Source organism: Pseudonaja textilis, chromosome 3 (genome assembly GCF_049901715.1).
Source record: "Pseudonaja textilis isolate UNSWEBS1 chromosome 3, rPseTex1.2, whole genome shotgun sequence".
In the NCBI taxonomy this organism is placed as follows: Eukaryota; Metazoa; Chordata; class Lepidosauria; order Squamata; family Elapidae; genus Pseudonaja; species Pseudonaja textilis.
This window is the reverse complement of record NC_141992.1, coordinates 99,557,183-99,577,968: the sequence shown is the minus strand read 5'-3', so window position 1 is coordinate 99,577,968 and position 20,786 is coordinate 99,557,183.

Genomic DNA, 20,786 nt, shown 5'->3' with positions numbered 1-20,786 from the left:
CATAAAGACCTGACTTGGTGTGAAATGATTTATATATACCATTTAGGCTTCTGTGGTTTATTATGGAACTTTGGTCGACCCAATGGAAATAATTATGTTCTCTGCCAAAACTCAGTGGAGCAGAAGCCAGCAGTTCTGCCCATCCTTAATTACAGCATAACATGACAGATCAATTTCAGTGGGGTTTGATTGTTTGATCAATGTTTAATATTTGCAGGCATGATGGAAATAATTATCAAATAGTGTTGGTGTGCATTTCTACCTAGTCATTCTTCCCAAAGTTGACCTTTACTGCTGAATATTTTTGTCCTACTTGAAGCAAAGTCAGGAATACCTGCTTGTCAAAATATACAAAATATACATCATCAAAATAGTTCTTGATGATGTAAAACAAAATTGTTTGGTGGAAAGAGTTACACACCCAATATTTTATTTCATGGCTAAAATAATAATCTGGTATTTTATATTAAAGATTAGGGCCTTTTTATAAAATATACATCAGTGGTGGGATTCAAAAATTTTTACTACCAGTTCTGTGGGTGTGGCTTGGTGGGTGTGGCAGGGGAAGGTTACTGCAAAATCCCCATTCCCTCCCCACCCCACAAACCTGCTTTCTAGCTCCGTTCTCCTGTGCAGGGCAACAAAAGAAGACCCAGCCAATCAGCTGGGACTCAGGAGGCAGAGAATAGATGGGTGTGAGGCCAGTCAGAGGTGGTATTTGCCGGTTCTCCGATCTACTCAAAATTTCCGCTACCGGTTCTCCAGAACTGGTCAGAACCTGATATACATGTATATGTATACACACACAGAGAGAGAATACACTAACAAGACCAGGTAGTTAAACACTTCTAGGCCCCATGAATCTGATGGTTTATTTTCATCTTTAATTCTTGAAATGGTAGCACTTCCCCAGACAGTGTTACTGAGCAATCTGAATGGGCCGTCCTGGACTCATAATCCCTGCTCAAAGAGGCCTTTACATGGAATTGTCTGGGTGCCTGTTGCATCTGTTCCTGGATCAGGTGACTGATGGACCCTGGTTACTTCCTAACCAGATTACAACAATGTGCTCTGCATGGAGATGCCCTTGACAATCATTCAGAAGCCTCAACTGTGCAGACGGTGGCAATGCAGACAATTTTGGATGCTCGACAACACTACTACTACTGCTTGAGCTACACTGCAGGTATAATTCAAGGAGCTGGTTATCAACTTTAAAGCCTTACACGGCAAGGAGCCCAGTTACTTGTAAGATGGTCCATCCCTGGGGGCTGTGCCAATTCCACCAAATCCAAAAGGGAAGTCATACTCTATGTCCCCTCAGTCAAAAAATGTCATCTTGCAGGACTGAGAAATTGTGCCTCCTTTGTCACAATGACTGCCTGATGGAACAATGTCCATCCTGGGATTCAGATGGTCCATGCCTTCTTGACCTTTGGGAAAGTTGACAAAACTGGCTTTACTCTCAGGCATGAGGGCCAGGATGTTAGCGGAGGCCAATATACTGTATGCATATTGACTTTTGTGGAATTTTTTTAGGTAGCATTTTAATTACTCTTCCTTGCATCAGATTATTAAACATTGGTTATAAGCTTTTTTAAATATTGTTTTTGTATGAATTATTTGCCACCTAGAGACATGTATCCAAGACTGGCAACTATATAAATGTTTTAAATAAATACACCAATTCATGCACACAGTGGTTTCCAATCTATGAAAACTGATGTTAAATGATTCTTTATTTTGAGGATCCATTTTCTAAAATATTGGGATTTTCTTAAGTACTGCTTCATTTTTTCACAAAAGATACACATTCTATTTTTATGCGCCAAAGGTGATAGAGTTCACACAGGGCTTTGGCTTTAAGAAAGTTGAGAGAAAACCTATTTCTCCTTAGAGTATTTGTAAAGCTTCCTGATCATCATAGAGAGAGCAATTTCCAATATTTGAGCTTCTCTTTTGTAACCATACAAATGACCATTATGGGCTGTAAACACTTTAAAATTGTTGGTTTTTAATCATTCCTTCTAAAAGTGATAAAGTTTGCAATTGCTTTGTTTTCTAACTTTGGAAAACAAAATGGAAAAAAATATTTCTTTTTGTCTTTGATATTTTTCTATAACATTTGTTCTTCAAAATACCACAATGGGCAAGATGGTAATATGCTGGGTAGGAGGACAGCATTTGACAACCAGAAGGATTTGCTGGTGAGAAAGGGCAGCCCTGACACATTTCCCAGTGGGAGCTCCTAGGCAGCTGTGGAAGCAGATGTGGGAGCAGCTGAGCCAGCACTGTGCAAATGCTGGGCGGCTAAGATGCCTTACACCCACCTGATAAAAGGGCAGAGGAAATGTAACATTTATGTCCACAGGATATTTTCCAGGACATTGAGAGAAAAATTGCACAGTGAGAGATTTCATGGGGTATTGTTACATGTACATTTATTGCTATGTATATTATGTGTATGCATATGCTGTGCAGGATAGGAGCTAGCTAATTCCTTAATCAATGAATGAGGTGCCCTTTTGTTTCATTCAGTATGTTTCACTGCAAATGCTGGAGATTTCACTTTTAAAAAGCTGGAGCTTTGGGTAATGGTTTGTCCAAGGGACAGAAAGCAACTGTTTCCATCCCACAGGTACCTTTGGGAACTGACTTTGATTTTGTTTTAGTTTGTTATGACCATGTGGGCTAACTCAGTTCCTCACAGTCACAAGCTGATTTTAGGTTCATTGCCTCTTGTCCCTCTCCTCAATCCCTGCTGAGTGGCAGTCCCTACCTGCCTTTGCTTTCTAAAATGTGTCTTCTCTGAATGCTCAGAAACAGATTGTTTCTTTGAAATACAAAGTAAAACACTGTGTGAAGAAGTTACTCCATGGAAGCAAGACATGCCAATAAAATTCAGGCAAAAAAAAAAAAATCAGGACAAATTAACTTGCTCATTGAAATGGGCCCAGGATTAAAAAAAAATAAAAACCCTCAACTCCATTTCTAAAAAGATTCTGTGAAAAGAAATTAGTGGCAGGCAAAATTTAGTAATGTTTTATTTTAAATTGTAGAATTGGAAGAAATACAGCCGAGGCATCTTTCTCTTAAGTTTCCTACGCTCTCTTCTGTTAGAGGATTTTCATGAGATTTTATACATTTCTCTTGCACAGGTAAACTTTAAATCAATAGAAAGAGTGAAATGATAGAAATGATAACAGAAGGAACATTCTGAAGAGATTTTAACAGTCAATTCCCCATGATTACTGAAATATAGGCACTTAACAAAAGTCTTAAGAAGAATGAACAAGAAGACTTGTACACTTGTGATCAGGTAAAAGTCAGTCTTGAATTAATTTATTTAATCTCTCGCAAGAGTCAGAAGTAGAGAATGAAGATGGCCAGGAATAAAACTAGAAAACGAAAAGGAGCTTTTCTTCTTAAAGCTACAATAACAGAAAATGCAACAAAATGGAATTTACAAAATGACATTAACAGAGAAAGACTACAGGAATATAACATAGGCATAACATCTTTCAGTTAGGCCATCCAGCATTTAGTGTTCACACATGTTGCTTTCATGAATGTTCATGAATGTTGCTTTCTCACCACAGATATCAGCCATACATTTCTCTCCTTTTCCTTCCTCTTCACTTTTCCATTTCGGAAGAAAGAGATGTTGAGGGCAAGACAGAATAGGTTTGATTCTTGAGCTTGAACTGATACTTGAGCCACTCTTTGTGAGAACAGAGAGAGTAAGATTAGGGAAAATGGAGAGTATCTACCCACCATAACACTAAGTACTTGAGCCTTTTATTGTGATATCTCTAGATTTGGAAAGTTAGAAGGAAAAAAATGTATTGTTGCAATAGAAGTCAAATGCCAGCTCAAATTTATCTCTCAAACTCTTTCCTGGGGGCTGCTGTAAGCAAGTCATATAGGCCATACGTAACTTGCTGAATGGTTTCCATTGGCACGATCAGCTTTCTCAGGATAATATTGAACTCTTGAGAGATGCTTGTGTTGCCCTTAAAATTGCAGCATCCCCTTGTGTTAGAATCATAGACAAGCACTAGCAAAACAAGTTCAGACCTCTGTCTCCTAACCAGGCTCAATGGGTATCTATGAGATGGTTACTATTTTACAGCTTAACCTACTTTACAGAATGGTTGTGATGAAGAAATTAACTGGCAGAAGGGGGAAGCCGATGAAGTATGTTGCTTACTGATTCTTGGGAGATGGCCAACAATAAATATAGGAAATAAATATATGCAGAAATAACATTATGAAAGTTGTTTATCATATCTGAGGCTTTGCATTTAATCACTTTTCTCACAGAAAGGGGATGGGTTGGAGTCAAGATGTATGATTATTAGCCTCCTGGCTTTTGGCAGGGATTTGGATCATGGAAATTGGCTGATTGCTACATAAAGATCTATTTTCCATTTTCAAATTCTCACCAAGCTCAGATTTTTTTTACCATTCCTATGAAGTACACAAGGGAGCCATTAATTTGCTTTTCCTCTTGGCTGAATAAAGACCATAATGAATTGGTTCCCTTACTGGCCAGTAATATCTCTAATGAAGACAAATAAACACAAGAGGAAGTAGAAAAGGCACAGCCTAGCCAGTCATTTACAAATAGCCATTCTGCCCAAATGGCCATTTCTGTCTTCATGATTAAGCTAAAGTTTAATTACTTCCCCAAAGAATAAGATGCTAAGAAAGGAGATTGGATGAACCCAGCGTTCACACTCCAACATCGCAGACAGGAGATTACAGGGCCCCGATTGAGCACTACAGCATTTTCATCCATTTCTTTTCTTCCACTTGTATGCAACTGTTAAAGTTTCTTTTGCTAGCTAAAACAGTGCCATTCTATTTGTTAATAGTTGACCTGCTGTATCTTGATACTAAATGAACCATGTCTTTTTTTAAAAAAAGAAAGAAAATGGAAAAGGATAGCCCCAAGGGAACCAATTTTACTTAGATAATTGCAATTACAGGGTTACATGCTTTTTAGGTGGTTGGCCATCTCTGTAAAATGGATAGGTGATATATTCAGGAAATATTTTTATTAGGAACAAGAAAATACTGACAAAATTGTAGGTGGGCGTTTGAGCTCCAGGTTTTGCCATCAAATGAGAAGTTATAACATGGGCTGGGAGATAAATATAACTAACATGACAGATATATTTCAGGTAAAGTTGGAAACAAATCTAAATAACTTCTCCTCCAAATGGGATATCGTTCATTTTATTGTACAAGTTAGGAAAGTTTAATCCACTTGATTCCATTATTCTTCCTTTTCTCAATCCTAAATTTCTGAAAGCTATTTCGTGACTTGAATGTCCTGTCAACTTCCCTTTCCTCACCCTTTTACCTAGGAAATATGGAAATCTCAAAATGTATCCATAATCTTATGTATAATCCCTGTAATTTGATACTGGTAGAGCATTATTTCCATGCAGACATTGCAGCTCCATTGGTACAGGCCATTGTGACATTGTAAGTTCAGGGACAGAATGGACACAGGTGACCCAAAGGCCATTTTCTCATGGGGAAGAGTACAAAAGTAAATTATGTACAAACTAAATGCTGACTTTAACAAATAAGGAAGTGGTTTTTATTGTCTGTAATATCTTTATTTTATAAGCTATAAACTTTACGTTGAAATCTATTTTTAAGCAGCAAGGTTCTTACTTCATAATTCTTTCTGAGTTCTCAACACCTGACGTATCTTGGTAAAATTTTTCATGGCTGCTAGCCCCAAATTCTTAACTACTTTAAATTAGAGTTTGTAATCCCGTGGCAACCCTGTTTGTTCACAGGGCAACCTGTGACCTAGGGTGCCCATATTGTGGTATATATATTCTTGTTTCTATTGTTCAATATCTATGCATTTTATTTCTATACTCTTGGGTTATCTTACTTGTATAGTAATCTACATTACTTTTCTCTTTTCCTCTATCTTTATTTCTATCTAACACTTATTTCCCAATCTAATCTATAAATGCGATTTATTTTACTTTTTTCCTAGAAGTTTGTTATTCACTCCTCTCTTCATCCTGCCAATGAATTCTTGGAACTACCAATTGGAAATTATCAGTTCAGTAAGCCTGGGCTAATCCCTGAGCACGAGCATGCAGGAAGGATACCCCCCCCACACACACACACATATGCACAAACACACATACTAACCCAAACACACACATACGCCAAACCCACCTGCTTGATTTCCTTTGTTACTTCACTGGCTTTTACTGAGATACTGGTAGAACTGCCTTTGAGCTGAATTACTGCTGTTTCAAGTTATCTACTGCTTCTTCTATTTGGGGGATATAAGAAATTTTTGTCCTGGTGCTTACTATTTGGGTACTGCAGGCTGCTGATTGTTGGTACTCCTAAATCTTGTAATTGCTGTTATTGTCATTGACCCTGGGTATTTGCCTGGAGATCTTCAACACTTCACCTACCCTCCTCCAAGCTGATGCCAGACACTTTATTGCTGCTCTTCCCAATATAATATTGTTCCTTTCCATCTTTGGACGCTTTCCAGTTTACTTGTCTTTCCATGTCCAAACATTATTTTCTCCTGATGCGATTGCTTTTTCCTCATGCAACAACCCAGCCTTCTCTTTGCCAATGACAAGCAGCCATACACTTTTGGTAAGGCAATCTCATCTCTGTTGAGGGATAGAATAGAATAGAATAGAATAGAATAGAATAGAATAGAATAGAATAGAATAGAATAGAATAGAATAGAATAGAATAGAATAGAATTCTTTATTGGCCAAGTGTGATTGGACACACATTGAATTTGTCTTGGTGCAAATAATCTCAGTATACATAAAAGAAAAGATACATTCATCAAGAGTCTAGGTTATCTCCTTGCCAGAAAGGTAAGGATGTACATGCAGGACAACAAGGCAGGATACAGGCTGTTATACCACCTTGGTCACCTTCTCTTACCAGGAGTCATCTTTTGTCCAGGTACTGTGCAATATGGTGTCAGGCAAGAAAATAATGGTACTTAGATGTTCAAACTTCACTGAGAAAATAAGAGAAATAAATATTAATGGTATTACAAATACTGTCATTTCATATCCAAAAAGCAGAAGTCAATTCCATGATAGGGACTCCAGAAATTGTGTTCAGAGCTTTGAAGATCTACAAAATCTATTGTCCAATTGTAATTTTTTTAATATGATAGGAAGGAAAGGAGGACACAGTTCAGTGAATGGATACATAGACTGGTAGGATTGGAAGGGGATGTCTGAAAAGAGCAATTCATGTTGTAAAAGTTGGGAGGGAAAGAGGATTTGGCAGTTGTCAGGTTCATGCTGCTTATATTGATATTATAGACATTCAACATAGGAAGAGATCCTTGGCAGAAACCTGGAATAGACTGGCTTAAATATATAGCTTGACTACATTGGCATGAAGAGAAAGCACCTAAAGCAGGTCTGTGTGCATTATGATGATGATGATGATGATGATGATGATGATGATTATCATTATCTCAGATTTTCAACTGATATCTTTCACTCAGATTATAACAATAACAAATAACTCAGCAGTAAAGATAACTAGTAAAAACAAATATACACACTTGTGTATGTGAGGATGTGTTTATGCATCTGAAGATGTGTGCATGCTTGATAGATATTTGATAGATATTTGATCTATCTGTGTACCTTAGGAATGAGTACTCAGATATGCTTAGCATGCAGCTGTGTGTGAATTTAGCTTACTGTACCCAATACCAAAATGATGAGCACAGCACAAGTGAATGAAGAGAAATATTACATTAACCCATCATCTCAACCTATTGTGTTGCTTGAATGGAAAGTCAATTTTTGAAACTGTTTTCCTAGCCTCAGGGCAGTCAGCCTTATGAATTAACAATTGGCAATTTCTCCAAACAAGAATGGCACAGATGTATGTCCCTGGCAAGCATTGTTAATCGGTTATGTTATTACTGTTAATTCTTGTCTTCCTTTGCTTCTCCCCCTTTTCAGAGTTACTCAGAGAAAGAAAGAAAGAAAGAAAGAGAGAGAGGGGGGGGGTATAGATATAAAATATTCAGGGCAGGCCCCACCATCTGTACTAGGATTAAATTTTGACAAAAAAGATAATAATCTAAGACAGACCAGCAGGGCCAAGGTTACTCTGTTCCCAGGTGGAATAGGGTTCCAATGGGCAGGTGCTATAGCAGAGAAGCCAAATGACCCCCTTTAAGACTGAAGCAGGCTCTTCTTGCCAAATCTGACGAGACAGGTAGAAATAGAAGCGATTTGATACATTTAGGCTTTTGATTTCATGTTTGATATACAGGGGTGGTGGTGGTTGGTATTTATGAGGGAAAAGGCTTTGTATAGATATAAATTGGCTTGGTTGGAAGGGAATTTGTTTTGTTAGAAAGCATTTTAGGAAACCATCTAGTGGTCTGCATCCTAGATTTGAGGAGCCTGCATCCCTTAGCCTTTATGAAAGTCTTTCTACCAGGATAATTAGATCATCTTTATGGAACAGAGCATGTACAAAGGAAGTACAACTCCCAACTTTTTCTCCTGTAAGGACTTGCAAATGACCCTCTGCAACCTCATTTGTCTCTGTTGTTTCTTAAGGTCTAACAGTGCTGTTTGAGACAGTGGGTTTTCTCTTTTCCTCTTGCAGAGGTGGTATTCAGCCAGTTCTGACAGGTTCTGGAGAACCAGTAGTGGAAATTTTGAGTAGTTCAGAGAATGGGTAAATACCACCTCTGGTTGGCCCCACCCCATCTATTCTCTGCCTCCTGAGTCACAGCTGATTGGGGGACCCTGCACAGGAGAATGGAGCTGGAAAGCAGGTTAGTGGGGTGGGGAGGGAATGGGGATTTTGCAGTAACCTTCCTCAGGAGTGGGGTGGAAATGGAGATTTTACAGTATCCTTCCTCTGTCATGTCCACCAAGCCATGCCCACCAAGCCACGCCACACCCACCAAATCCCAGAACTCCCAGTAAAAAAATTTAAATACTACCCCCACTTCCCTCTTGCTCTTCTATTGCCCTTTTCAGTTGCTATATGACAACTGTGTTTTCTCTTCCCCCCTGTGCATGGATGTATAGTATTTTCCAAGTTAGTTTTCCAGGTTGTTATTTCTAACTGAGCAGTCAAAAATTATAGCCCTTTGAAATGTCTGAGCCCAGAGAACTGAATGAGATTCCATAAATCGTTGGCCAAGCAGTGAAACTTAACTGCTTAGCTAGTACTCAGCCAAGCAGTCTGCTGAGCAGACTTGCCACGTTTTTCTTTCAGCTGAACTGTCTTGATGAACACCAGCTGATGATCTGGCCTGTTTCCTTTGGGAAAACAGCTGCTCCTCTTGAGTCAGAGGGGAGACCAACAGTGCTAGATGGTGATCTCTGCAACTGCTCTGGAAATTGTGCCAGTTAGGTTTTGTTCACATTTCTCTAAAAGTCCCATCCTGCTTAATGATTATAGGATTTGGAGAAAAGCCATTTAATATTCTCTTTTCTAAACATTTAAAGGTTTCCCTATCATTCCCTACATCCGTGAATGAGAGGTTTATTTGGTTTATCAAAATCTTTTTAATCAGGGTCTCCCATGATCCCTCATCAACTTCTTTGTGGTTTTCTGTGCTGCAGAATTCCTTGGATCAACATCAGTCTAAGCAGATTGTGGCTCCTGATCCTGCACACAACAAATCTAGTTTTCTGTGATTGGTTTCATTTCATTCAGGACAGCAAAAACACAATTTGGCAGTTACCTTCAGCAATGTCAAAAGTTGTTCAAATTTACAGCTTTTCAACATCACTTGGGAGGTTGTTTGTCTGCTCATTTATGTTCCACTTTTGGTTTCACGTAATCACCCTCCATTGCATTCAGTGGTGCCATAATCACATGGTCTTATGAAGATATTTTCCTCAATGCAATGATTTTGTGAGCAATTTTATAACCCTTTTGTGACCAAATAAAGGGGAAAGGAGTAGTAGTAGAAAAACAAGGGAACTGAACAGGGCAGAAAAGCTAAGGCAAATCTTATAACTATTTGGGGAAATTATATCTATCCCACCGAAATGACTAGCTTCTGAAAATCAAAGCTGAGTAATATTCAGCAGAAGCTTAATTACATTGGTTCTAATGTTTCAAATTGTCAACACTGGAGAAGCAAAAGGCTACTTGGATTGTCAGAGTGAAGGGTACATTCCATTTTGCCACGTAAGTAAGGGCTTTATGAATAATTTCCCATTTCCAATGGGAATGGGTAGCTGTTATTCCAATTGAGCCATTAGGTTATATGGCTCTTTCAAGATGAGAGGTCAACTAAAAGATGCATATAATAAAACAGCAGATGAAGAGGAGAAGATTTAATTTGTTAAAGTTACAGACCAGTGTTCACCCTCTGTCTTTTCTTGTGACAGCTCTCACTAGTTTTAAAATCACATTCAGGAAATGTATAGGTTTGAGGAAGGAAGGCAGTCCATCAAAACCTTAATTATGTTCTCACTATATAAAATGTCCTTTGAGATAAGCTTATTTGTAGCCAATTCTTTGATTTTTTTAAAAAAATATCTACTTATCAATTGATGTATCTGTCCAATCCATCCATCTATCCCAGTCTGACTACAGCCCTAGAATTCCCTAGAAGCCTTCAATCCAAGTAATTGTCAGACTGGATCTTGCAGATCAAGTGCAGACAAGGTAATCGTGTACCACCACTTGATAAGATGTCATATACCTTTTAGCAAGTCACTTTATTTCCCCTAGTTTCTTGCCTTTTTTTTTCTACATGGTTTGAATCCAATTTCTTTTCTACAGCTGCTTTCATACAGTTAGGCTTGTGGAAAGAGAAACAGAAACTGAAAGTCTAAGGTAAAGTGAGCTGGGGCCACAAACCAGTTTCAAGACCAAAGATAAATGAGGAGGCAAGGTAGAAATCAGGATACAAAGACAACAAGATTGAACAAGAGCTTAAGAGAACTTGCTTGGTTCAAGGAACAACTGGAATCTTAGAATCCTTCCTACTGTATGGCTAATTTGGAATCATTTCTATAGTAAACTTAAAGAGAGTAATAAATGATCTGGGTTAGATGCTAAAGGAAAGAGCTCTAGGGCTTATCCACCATTACATACATGTGATGATGAAAAAGTGGAAAAGTTCCCTATCCATAGCAGTTCCTAGACCCTTAGGCCAGTGGTGGGATTCAAATAATTTAACAACCGGTTCTCTTGAACCGGTACAAATTGGATGAATCCCACCACTGCCTTAGGCCCATCTAATCTCATTGTCCTCCCACAATCCCTTCAGATGTTCACTCTTTTTATCACAGAAGGAACTAATCAGGAAAAAAGAGAAGATTGAATTCATGACTCTTGTTTCCTCATTCTACGTTTCTTTGAGTATAACCTGCAGTTTCAAAACTTCGTTGAAATAAAATTCCTTCCCCCAAAAAGAAAAAGAATGGTTGCTGTAGCAACCAAGAATGCTGGCATTAGAAGGCAACCATCTCCCTGTGATGTGAATTGCAAGTGGAAAGATTGCTGAAGGGCTAAAGGGACACTTCAAGAGAATGCAGTTATAATGAGACCATTGCAGCTTAATTGATATGTATTTTCCTGGTTCTTCTTTGAAATGAGAAAAGGAATAAACCATGACAGGAAAAATGACATAGATGACACAAACTATTATGTACTAAACTACTGTTTAGGACATACATAAAGCTGTATATTTAATGCAGAGGTCTCCAAACTTGGCAACTTCAAGACTTGTGGACTTTAACTCCCAGAATTCTCCAGCCAGCATAGCTTTAATGATTTAAAAACTCGTAGTTTAAAAACCTATAAGCCAAAGCCTCTCAATCTTGTGCTGAAAGAACAACCATATCTATACATATTTCAGTGTGCATAGATGGGATGTTGATTTCCCTGAATTGGAGAAGCTATGTTGTTAGACCCCTTTACCATAGCTGCAGCTTATGGTAATGACAATTGTCGTTTTGGCTTTATGGGGAAATTGGCTAAAACTGTAGAGAATATTATTGTAATGTTGCTGGGAACTAGCAACCCACAGTTAATGGCGGGGGGGGGGGCATTAAAGTTATGTCTTGTTAGGATGTTGAATATATATAATAAATTAGATGGCCTGAATCATACCTTCAAAAAGATCTTGTCTATAGATTAGATGCAATAGTTAAAGATTATAAGCGATAGTTAAATTCCTTCAAAAAGTGGAAATGATTGGTTTAGCCAGAAATCTTTTGCAGAAGGATAGGTTTTTTTTAGTAATTTAATGCTGGCTTGGTGAACTGGGTATGCATATTGTAATGTAGTCACAAATGAGTTATTAAAATAAATTAGTTAGAAACGCATGATTTTGTTTCATGCTGAGCATCTTAGATTTGGGAGTAGTGTGAGAATGGATACACAGAAATCTTCTGGTGAAAGGGAGAACAGTAAGGTTGGGAAGTTCTCAAACATCATCTACTGGGATTATAATTGCACACCGTCCCCACCTCCACTTCACCCACTCAAAATATTATGACTGCACAGGGAACAATTAGCCGTGCTAAGAATTAAAAGCTCTACCCATAAATGCACATATGTGCATCTTTCTTTCCCTGTATGTGTGCATTTATACGAAATTTAAAACGGGACTAAGCATTTAGGAGGTGTACCATAAGTAACTACTACCTTCAGGGAAAAAAAGTTAGAAATGGGGAACTGCAAAAAGAACCTAATTTTGTAAGGAAGCTAAAGACAATAAAATGTCAATAGTAGAAGGAACAAAAAGGAAGAGAATTTTTAGAAGATGGTAGGGTAGCAGCAGGTGATTGGAAGAGGGCAAACCTTCTCAATTTGCTTGATTATTTTTCCCCCCAAAATAATTGAACTATGTTCAATTGTTCACAAAACAATTGACAAAATGAGGGGTTGGCAACCCAATGAGATGGTTAGGGAGCAGCTGACTATCATTAATGAGTTTAAGGCTCTGGTACAAGATTAACTATATTTAAGAGTTTTGCAGTAACTTTAGTAACTGCGTTGGAAATCTCTACTCAGTAGTGTCTAAGTGGAGGATGGGGATGGAAAGGGAAGCAAAGTAACAGGAGCCCCTTCCTTTTCGTATGCTTATTGTGATGTGAGATGCACATAAGTGGTGCTTGTGATGCAAAAGCTTTTTTTCATTTTGATTAAACTTCTTTCTGTAAACTTTGAGAAAACATGGAGGATGATCATAATGTCAGATGACTGAAGAAGGATAAATGTTCTTCTTATCTTTAATGTAGGGGAAGGGAGGACCCGTATATTTATGAACAGACCAGCCTGACACTAATACCAAGAAATCGTTGAAATGAAGTATTAAGCAACTGGTTTTTGAACATTTAGAAAGTAATGCACTGTTGGACAGGATACAATCTGGCTATATCAAGATGCATCATGTCAAATCAACCTGATCTACATTTGTGATAGAGACTAGTTTATTTGACTAAGGAAGTGTAGTGTACTTTTCACTTCATCAAAGCAATCAACAAAGCTTTTTAAGAGTCTCTAATACAGAAGATGGTAAAATGAGAGTTAGATTCTCATTGGATATATTATAACAAGAGTTTTTCAAAAGCTGCAAAACCTGTTAGAAAAAAAATCCCAGCACCCCGAAAAATAGTAATTATAGAAAATTAGCAATAAAACACGGTATTATAATTGCAAAATATTTCCAGCCTAGGAAAAAAATGCCCTCTGAATATCACAATTACTTGGAAGGTTAACACTTTAACCAAGCAAATTAATGTTCATTGCTTGGGTATGATTGCTTTGCCTTGTAAGCAGCTATCCTCTTCGCAAATAGCCTCTTTCAATACTTTTGTTGTAGTTGTAGTTACATATAAAGAGAAATTTCTCTCACAAAGGTGTGTCTTAGAAACAGCCTACTTCAGTGCGTGGCTAGCAATTTTAGGAAATTGTTTTAAAAGTTTTATCCAGAAATCATATGTTCCACATGAAGAGGTATTGTTTACAATGTGAAATCAATTGCATTTCATTTTAATTTCTCACAACCATAAGCAGCAGCAACACTACCATTTGTTTTACTTTTTCTGTTTTTGCCTTTCCCCATACCAAACTGCACTTGTATTGATTTACACCCAGTGAACCACATCTGGAAAAACATTCATATGGTATAAACATTTATTAGGCCTTATCAAAACACAAAATAAAGATAATATGCAGACACCAAAGGATGGTATTCATGGCATAGTGTTAATGATATCTGAAGCCACTCAAGTGCCCATCATTCATCTACCTGCTTTTGCAGGTACAATTCTCATGTATGTTTACTCCATAGGAAGTCAAATTTCTAAGAGATTTGAAGCACTTCCCATGCCCAAATTTTTGTATTAATTCCCATATAGTTCCATGTGGTTGACTCCTAAGTAGATGCACACAAGATGCCATCTTGATGATTAAGCAGGTAATATGCACTTGCACAGACAAAATATTGCCCGCAACATGAAAAACAAAGAGAATGGGAGCAACCATTCGTGCAGAGTAAAACATCTTTCTCAGAGTTTGGGAAAGGCAGGGAAAGGTTATACAAGTGGGAAGGGAAAAACAGCTTGATATTGATGACATATAGCAAGTGAAAGGGAAGACCATGTTGAAAGGAAGAGGATGGTTTCCTTGCCTCTTAGTTCTTTGCATATTCCTTTCAAGTCCCAGTTTGAAAAAAAAAATCCACACATTAGATGGAAACAGAGTTGCCTGATATATAATCCCTAATAAGTGAACCTCTATAGCTCCATGGCAAGCTTGAAGGAAGTGCTAAGTAGTGTGCCACAGCCTCCATTTTAGTTTCTATACTGTTCAACATGTTTATACACAACTCCAATAAGGGCAGCCATGTGTGCAAAAAAGATCTGGTTTTCTTGATAGAGAACAAACTGTACAGGTAGTCCTCAACTTACAACCACAATTGAGTCCAACATTTTTCTTGCTAAGTGAGACAGCTGCTAAATTTTGAATTTTGCTCCATTTTATGATTTTTCTTGCCATGTTTGTTAAGTAAATCACTGCAGTTGTTAAATTAGTACCATGGTTATTAAGTGAATCTGGCTTCCCCACTGATTTTGCTTGTCAGAAGGTTGCAAAACTTGACCCCAGGACACTGCATGAACCAGTTGCCAAGCATCCAAATTTTGATCACATGACCATGGGGATACTGCAACAGTCATAAGTGTTAAATCACTTTTTTCCAGTGTTGTTCTAATTTCAAAACAGTCACTAAACGAACTGTTGTAAATCAAGGATTACCTGTATATGAGCCAACAATGTAATGCAGTTACTAAAAAACAAGTGTAAACCTAGTTTTTCAGTATCAAGTTCAAGAGAAGTCATTGTTCTTCACTATTCTTAATTGTACAGACCACACCTAGAATAACACAGAATCATAGAATAACAGAGTTGGAAGGGACCTTACCTCAGAGATCATCTCTACTGGAGCAAGAGAATCTATTCCAAATATTAGCCTATACCTAGGATTGAACTCACGGCCTACTGATTTTGAGGTGAGAGCTCCACCAATAGGTCACTGGAGCACCTAGAATACTTTGCCCTATTCTGGACACCATAACATAGGGGTGGACTCTATCAAACTGGAGCCTGTAATAGGGGTCTAGAACAAAAATTGTATTAAGAATGATTGGAGGCACTGTGCATGTTTAGCCTGGACAAGACTATGGGGAAGCATGATGCTGATCCTCTGGTATTTGAAGAGCCGTAGAAGACAGAGAAGAATTGTTCCAGAAAATAGGAACAAGAAAGAGTCTGTAAATTGCAAGGAAATCAATTTTGGCTGGACATCAAAAAATGATCTGCTTGTAAAAACTGCTCAACAATGGAACCAAGTTGCTTGGGAAGTGAGGGACTTTTCCTTTGTTGGGGATGATCATCCTGCCTCTGTATAGTAGTGAATTCCTGCTCCTGAGTTAAACTAGGTGATCTCCAAATACCCAAGCAATCCTTACTTTCATTTATTTTTTAATACGAGGACTGCAAATAGACATAAAGACATGTGATGGTAAACTTTTCTTGCCCTGATTAGTTCAGTGATAGAATCAGCAGGAATAAAGGGTTAAAAGTTAGTGCAAACACTTAGAAAACAGCTGACTTTATGTGTCTTGTCTGCTGGATACATGCTCTTAATATGAGCTGACTTTATATTGTAATCTGTGAAAAATAAATACCATGCCATTTGTTACAAAGCTGAATGTTAAAGCTGGCTAACTTAATTCTCCAAACCAAAGTAATTATAAAATTTGAAATATTTCCAGATGACACCATAAAAAGTTATTAAAAGTTAATCACAGACATCACCAGTCCCAATTATCACTCTAAAGGCAAAGGCATATCTATATATGAATTATCAAGTCAGCTTTTCCCAATTAGCATCTTTCAGATTTGTTGGGATTATAGTCTCCAAGAATGGGAATTGAAGTCCCAGCCCATCTGGAGAATGCCAGTTTTTAGAATGCCAGTTTAAATTCTCATAACATGTAACATGGTTAAAAAGAACTAGAATATTTCTTCTAGTGATGTATTATGACTATTATTAATATTCTTTTGAATATTGTAGTCAACACCATAAAAATGCAAACCATGATATAAACCTACTATACTATAAGCTTCTATCACCTCAGAATTTAAAATTACAGTTCACTTTTTTCCAATATTAGTTTTAACATTCAAGTTAAAATTCTGCTACAGCTCCCATGTAATCTATTTTTCACAGGCAGGTGGGGTTAACTCATAAGAAAATATAGCTTATACTGTGTGGGGTGGGTGGGTGGGGAAAAACACAATATAAAGATCAGAACAGAAAAGCAATAAAACATAACAGAACATAAACCATAAAGTTTAAAAAGTAGATAATCAAAAATAAACTGACCATATGAAACAACTTACTACAGTAGAATGAAGATGCTACAAAATATTAAAAGTTTGAAGTTGAAATATCTGGAAAAATTAAACATCTGACTGATCTTATACTGTGAATAAATGAGTGAATAAACATATAAGTTAGTTCTGGAAAAGGATTCTGGAAAAAGGATTTCAAATTGGAAATCCACACTGAAAAGACAGTGGAGGGACTGTCTGGAGAAGAAACTCTGAAAACAATCTTAAATTCCAAGTAACAGTTCCCGTAGACATTATTTATATGCTCTCGCTTTCAGTCTATTTTATCATAATGGTATTTAGACATGATTCAGATAAAGTTAAGGTACTTTAGATGTTCTTGATTTTACTGAGAGAGTTGTGTACCAAATTAAATCACCAGAGCTTTTCCTGAAAACATTAATTCTGTTTTTTAATGTTTTTCACTACTGTTCTTTCTTGCTGTCGGACTCTCTTTTTTTAGCTGTTTTAACTTCAATGTTTTCTTATTTCAAGATGGGAAAGTGGCTATTGCAATGTAACACATGTATGTAAACATGTGCTTGCAATCAAGAAGAGCAACTGAAGTCTATTAAGAATGGAGACCCCAGCATTCTAAAAATTGAGCAGTGACTAAGCCTTTTCAGTGAAGTTTGCTGCAAATATTTCCATAATCTTCTTCCTTTTAACTAGGACAAATATATTTAAAAATGCTTAACTTTGGCTGGAGTATGGCCTTATTATTTTTATTCAGCATTTTTCCTGAGAACTTCCTATTGTTGTGGTTAGCCAGTAGCAAGTGCAGACGGCTGAAGAGAGCGAGAACTCAGATGAGGGACCAGGACCATTAGGGAGTGGACTGCTGCCTTCAGAGATTGTAGGGGCTGGCAGCAGTGATGAGGAGTTCCCAAGGAGCCTGTATCAAGTGTGTGTGCGTGCAGGATTTCTCATAGAAAAGAGCAATTAAAACAGCACCGGCAACTCGGGAGTAAGGCTGCAAGGTAATGGCCCCTCCTTCAAGAAGATAAAAGCCAGGTGTGAAGCTAACCTTCTTTGCAGAAGGCAAAGACGTTTTGAAACTACAGCCTCATGGACATTCTAGTATCCTGAGTTTGTATTTGCAAATTATTTCTTGTCTGTTATCTTTTCACAAGTCTCTCACAGTTTGGCAAGGCTTGTGCTTATCACAGCTAATTATTTTGTAAAAGTATTACAAGGTTTCTGTTCTTTTTGAATTGTGTTTGATTTGTTGGAAAAGGGCGTGGGTCAGAACACATATACATCATATTATCTCAATAATCTTTTCAACAGTAACAAGGTATTTCCACAGTATTTCCATAGTACAGAAGAATGCCTGGCATTGAAAAATAGTGGTAGTACTCAGGAGGTTGACTGAACGACAGAAGGTATGTGTGAATTGAGAACACCTGATTTACAACTCAGTCTTATCTTCTTCCTGCATGCATCCTCTCATATCCTGCCACATCTTGGATAAATTGCTTGATTTCCTACTTGAAGTATTTTTTCCTTCTTGAATAAATATGCTTGACATTTGATATATGATATATGGGAACTTGTTAAGATCTCTTTTATTATAAGACCTTTGAACACTGAAGGAAATATGTCTATCATATATGTATGTGGGTATTGAAAAAGACGGTTTGTGATATGATGACGTCTACCATTTTATTATGGTTTCATGGGATGACGTATCTTGCATATTGATCCCGCAAGCAGTTTAGAGTTGGCTAATTGGAAGTGGCATAGAAATCATAGTAATAAATAAAGAATATGATTTCTGTCCAACTGTTAACAGTTGGTGTGTTTTGGATCCCATCGATTAAACCATTAAGCAGGGAATCAGATGTGGCGTGGCACGAACAAAGTGATATAACACATTTATTTAGCACTGGACAAAAGTGGGTCCTCCAATAAGGCTGGAAGAACCCTGACTGCAATTTCAAATGAACATGTATAGGTTTCTCAGTTACATAACAGGAATATTGCTTCTACAAAATAAGGTACAGAAGTTACAAAAATATTTATGCATGCATCTTGTGGTTATCATCACATGTTCATCTGGATGCTTGTGACTTCTTATCAGAGGTTTCTACAACCTTGAAGGCCTGCTAAGGCCTAAAGTCTATTTCTCTCTTTTCAACATAAGAAGCTCTTGAGCAGCGGTGTCAAACTCAAGGCCCATGGGCCAGATCTGGTTCACACAGTGCTTAGATCTGCCCCCACTGGAAATGGCAAAGGACTGGCCCATGGTGCATCTGCTAGTGAAAATGGAGCCCGGGCAGGCCATGCACTACCTCCTCAGGCTCTGTTTTCATTGCAGGAGGTCATCACGGCCAAAAATGGAGCCTCAATGAGTGACATGGAGCTGGCCATGCCTCCTGGCCATGGCTCCTATCCCCCTGAGATCAAACACAAATGAAATTGAGTTTGACATCCCTGCTCTAGAGCAAGCATCAGAGTTATCAGAATCCTGACCAACAAAAAGGTGCAATTTATTAGGGCCCAGAAAGCATACTTTCTGTGTTGAGGTGCCTGACCTAGAGAATAAAATCTTCCCAAAGATTCCTTTGGCTCCCACCCTGTTGGCATTCTGAAAGGTCATAGTGACCTGACTGTTCTCCCAATCCTTGGGATAGGTTGGTCCTACCTCCTTATTAGAAATATTGGATATGTAATAAACATAAATGTGTAAGGTTGAAGTAGGTTGGAAGCTTCTATCCTATAGTCTTGGTAATCCTTTGAACAAAAGAAATTAGCTTTACTTTGCTTGCATTTGGCTTCAATGATGTAATTGCCTCCATTTGGATTTTGATTCTATGAATTAGGTGTAATGATTGTGTACGTACTTCATCCTGTTCACTACCAGGTTTCTTGATTGATAAAGAAACTGATCAGGGATCCACAAAAAACTAAGAAAAGACAGTTGGTAGTGAGTGATAGTCAGGTCTATCCCTCACTACCAACTGTCTTTTCTTAGTTTTTTGTGGATCCTTGAATATTGCATCAAAATGGAATTGAAAAAATCCTCACTCCAGAAAAGATAGCAAATATCAGAATGGGCCTGTCTGTCTACCTGTGTATTATATGGTTCTAAGAGTGGGATTTTGAAGAATGAAGAGTGAATTGGAAAATGGAGACCAGAAGTTGAGTGGCTTGGAAAGTTTACTCAAAGCTGACATAAACCTGCTGGCTTCTTTCTATTAGATAAATATTCTATTACATAAATATTTTGCATAAGAGTCCCATTTGGGGAATGTTCTGGCTTGTAAAAAAATACTCAGAGAAAAGCACAAACTTTTCTCCAGCTGACCTAAGAATAGACTAATTCAGATAGATGTGTGAGAGAATATGGCAGTCATTGTGACAAAAGTAAAGCCTATGTAAAGACTGGCTATCTGCCTTAAAATCTAATGAGGGAGTAGTGGAATTTGATGGTCTGCTGCAAAATCTAAGTTTAGCTATAACTCTAATTTATATCTGAAAACAAATGCAAATGTGACACAGTGCCAATAAAGATCAACTTATTAGCTTCAAAACAGAACAAGCTTAATAAAGGGTATGCCTCTTGAACTTCTCTTCGCTCAGAGAACTGAAATAATATAATGGATGTACTGTACTATACCATGCTTGTCCTTACTATTGCACAGAAATGAAATTATATATTCTTAACCCCATACAATTTCCCTTTGATGAGGGGAACTATGGGGTTCTAATGGAAGTAAGAAACTAAAGAGAGGTTTATTTGGAAACTGTTGGGAATTGGTCCCCCATGAACAAATATTTGGAAAGTACCAATGAGAATAGAAAGGGAACAGCACCCAGATACATATAGTCCATAAAACTGCAGT